This window comes from Antechinus flavipes, chromosome 1 (genome assembly GCF_016432865.1).
Source record: "Antechinus flavipes isolate AdamAnt ecotype Samford, QLD, Australia chromosome 1, AdamAnt_v2, whole genome shotgun sequence".
NCBI classification, from domain to species: Eukaryota; Metazoa; Chordata; class Mammalia; order Dasyuromorphia; family Dasyuridae; genus Antechinus; species Antechinus flavipes.
The window spans coordinates 213876677-213880243 of NC_067398.1; positions in this window are offsets into that span (position 1 = coordinate 213876677).

Genomic DNA, 3567 nt, shown 5'->3' on the forward strand with positions numbered 1-3567 from the left:
CTTGTTTGTTATCTCTTTCCTTTTGGGATTTTGTTTATTAATTCCTTCTCTCCTGTTTTATCTCATTACATAATTCTTCCCCATCTTTCTCTCCTTTTAGTCAAATATGTTCCTCATTTTTCTCCTGTTCGTTTTTAAAAATCGGGATGGGATTCATGATTTGAGTTGGACAACTTGATTCTGTAGACTGAGATACATTTAATGAAAGTGGGAGTTGCCATAAGGATCTTTGGAACTTATAAGGATTACATTACTATATTATAATCTGCAGATAGAGAGTATATTATTAGCAACTAGGAAGATTGTGAAAGTCATGAAGAAGGTTGAAAACCTCCTGACAGTCACTGCTGAAGTGTTTTGAAAGTAATTTGCTCCTTTCCTTCTTTCTTTCCTCCCTCTTGCCACCCTTTTCTCCCTCTCTTCTTCCTACCACCCCCACTCTCCTTCTCTTCCTCCCTGCCTCCCTTCTTCCCTGGGCAAAAGAAGGCAGAGGGATATATTGGGCAATGAAGTTGATTTAAAAATAAAAGATAACAATCTTTTAAAAAATCATGAAGCTAACATAAAGTTTATTTGAATAAATACCTCACCTCACCCCCCTTCCCTAGTCTATTACTCTCCTCCTATTTGAAGTGTTAAAAGTAAGATGAAGATTTTGAAAAATTTAAATGAGGTGGGAGTACATTCTGAATAGGAGAGATGGATTGTCTATTGGTAGTACAATTTGACTAGACTGTTTAAATGTATAAATGGAAGCAAGTGAAATAAATGTGGATAGATTAGGGGGAACCAGGGTTGTAGATGACTGTGAATACTAAGCTACTGGAGATCATAGGTGTTTAATAAGAGTTCTTGAATTCTAAAACCAACTGTGGAATAATGAATATAACAATTGCGGGTGCTAATCTTTCACCAGTGGATGAAGTTATAAGGTACTATCTGTGGTCTTATTTATTTAATTTAATCTCAGCTCCAGCAATACTCTGAACAACAAATGAGTAAAGGTCCTTTAACTTTTTTGAACTGAGACAATATTAACAGTTTTTTTTTTTAAAGATTGAAGCAAATTTATTAAATTCAATGGAATGAATTTTGAAGTGATAGTCTTCATGTTCTTAATTCATAGGTTCCTTCTGCATAGTTTGGGACTTATTTTTGGGTCTTTATTCTTAAGCAAAGGATTTGGCCTTTATTCATGATGTTGTTCTTACTTAGCTTTTCTTCCCCAATATAAACACATCTGGATTATTTTTTAAGGTCCAACTCAAAGTCCATTTCTTTAGTAGGGCTTCTCTACCACATCTGTCTTTTAAACCCTATGAGAATAACTTGAATAATGAATGAATTGATGAATAAAAACCATTATTAAGCAACTTTTCTCTTGTGATGAATACCTAATTTGTTGTGAAATTCCCCTTGATCTGTTTGAGTTCTATTCTCTGCTTGGCTACATGATCAGTGACTGGGTGTCCTTCTATTATCCCAACATCATTTGAAATTAAGGGTTGCCAAATTTTGTGTCCATCTAAAGTATTTAGTATTATTCACTCTTAGCCTGAGCACCATGCAGGTGAAGTTAAGGAATTATTTTGTGGAGTTAATTAAAGCCTTCCTTTCTAAAGCTTACTTTTAAAAAGCAAGTTTATTTTATGTTAAAGCCTGATGGTTATTTGGTTCCTTTGTTAAAATTAAGTCATTAAAGTAAAAAATGAAAAGACAAAATGAAAAATCATGGTGCATAGATAATCCACTGAGAGTTTAATAGAGACTCCTGTCACAAACGGAAGTGAGAGGGCTTGGGACTGAGGCTGCTCAGTAAAGGGTGAATTCTCCATACATTGTGCTTCCTGAGGCTTATATTCTGTTTAAACTTGGAAAGAATAGGATAAAAACTAATTCTAGTGAGAGCCTGGCAACATTTTCAGAGTTATTATGAAGTGGCTTAAGCTTGTGCATCTCAGAGTTGAGCCCTAATTAACAATACTTAAAACAAAACAAAGCAAAATGTTCATTCCCTGAGATTTAAAGTGGAGTTCATTGAGAGCATCATTCGTTTAACCCTGGAAGCCCTGTTGACTTGCCTCTGTTTAAGAATGGGATTGGGGAATGGTTTTTGCAAACCCTGGACCTCAGAGAAGAATCCCATACCTCATTTCTGTTGGAAAGAGTGGCGAGCCTCCAGTAGAACATGACCTTCTTGACAGCCATCACATAGGTAGGCAGGCAGGCAGGCAGGCAGGCAATAAGCATTTATTAAGTATTTGCTATATGCCAAAAGCTGTGCTAAGGATTGGAGATAGAAATAAAAGCAAAAAAAGAAGGAAGAAAGAGAGAAAGAAAGAGAGAGAGAGAGAGAGTAAGAGAGAGAGAGAGAGAAAGTAAGAGAGAGAGAGAGAGAGAGAAAGAGAGAGAGAGAGTAAGAGAGAGAGAGACAGAGAGAGAGAGAGAGAAAGAGAGAGACAGAGAGAAAGAGAGAGAGAGAGAGAGAGAGAGAGAGAGAGAGAGAGAGAAAGAGAGAGAGAGAAAGAGAGAGAGAGAGAGAGAGACAGAGAGAGAGAGAGAGACAGGGAGAGAGAGAGAGACAGGGAGGGAGGAAGGAAGGAAAGGAAAGGAGAGAGAGAGACAGAGAGACAGAGACAGAGACAAAGACAGAGGCAGAGACAGAAAGATAGAGACAGAGAGAGAGATGGGGGGAGGGAGGGAAGAAGGGAAGAAGAGAGAGGAAGGAAGGAAGAAGAGAGAGGGAAAGAAGAAGGGAAGAAGAGAGAGAGGAAGGAAGGGAAGAAGAGAGGGAAGAAGGAAGAGGAGAGAGAGAGAGAAAGGAAAGAGGAGAGAGGACGGGAAGAAGGGAAGAGGAGAGAAGGAGGGAGACAGAGAGAAAGAAAGAAAGGGAGGAAGGAGGAAGGGAAGAAGGGGAGAAGAGAGAGGGAGGAAGGGAAAAAAAGGAGGGAAGAAGGGAAGAAGAGAGAGAGGAAGGAAAAAAGGGAAAAATGAAGTGAGGGAGGGAAGAGGAGAGAGAGAAGAGAGAGAGACAGAGAGAAAGAGAGAGACAGAGAGAGAGAGAGAGAGAGAGAGAGAGAGAAAGAGAGAGAGAGAAAGAGAGAGAGAGAGAGAGAGAGAAGAGAGAGAGAGAGACAGGGAGAGAGAGAGAGACAGGGAGGGAGGAAGGAAGGAAAGGAAAGGAGAGAGAGAGACAGAGAGACAGAGACAGAGACAAAGACAGAGGCAGAGACAGAAAGATAGAGACAGAGAGAGAGATGGGGGGAGGGAGGGAAGAAGGGAAGAAGAGAGAGGAAGGAAGGAAGAAGAGAGAGGGAAAGAAGAAGGGAAGAAGAGAGAGAGGAAGGAAGGGAAGAAGAGAGGGAAGAAGGAAGAGGAGAGAGAGAGAGAAAGGAAAGAGGAGAGAGGACGGGAAGAAGGGAAGAGGAGAGAAGGAGGGAGACAGAGAGAAAGAAAGAAAGGGAGGAAGGAGGAAGGGAAGAAGGGGAGAAGAGAGAGGGAGGAAGGGAAAAAAAGGAGGGAAGAAGGGAAGAAGAGAGAGAGGAAGGAAAAAAGGGAAAAATGAAG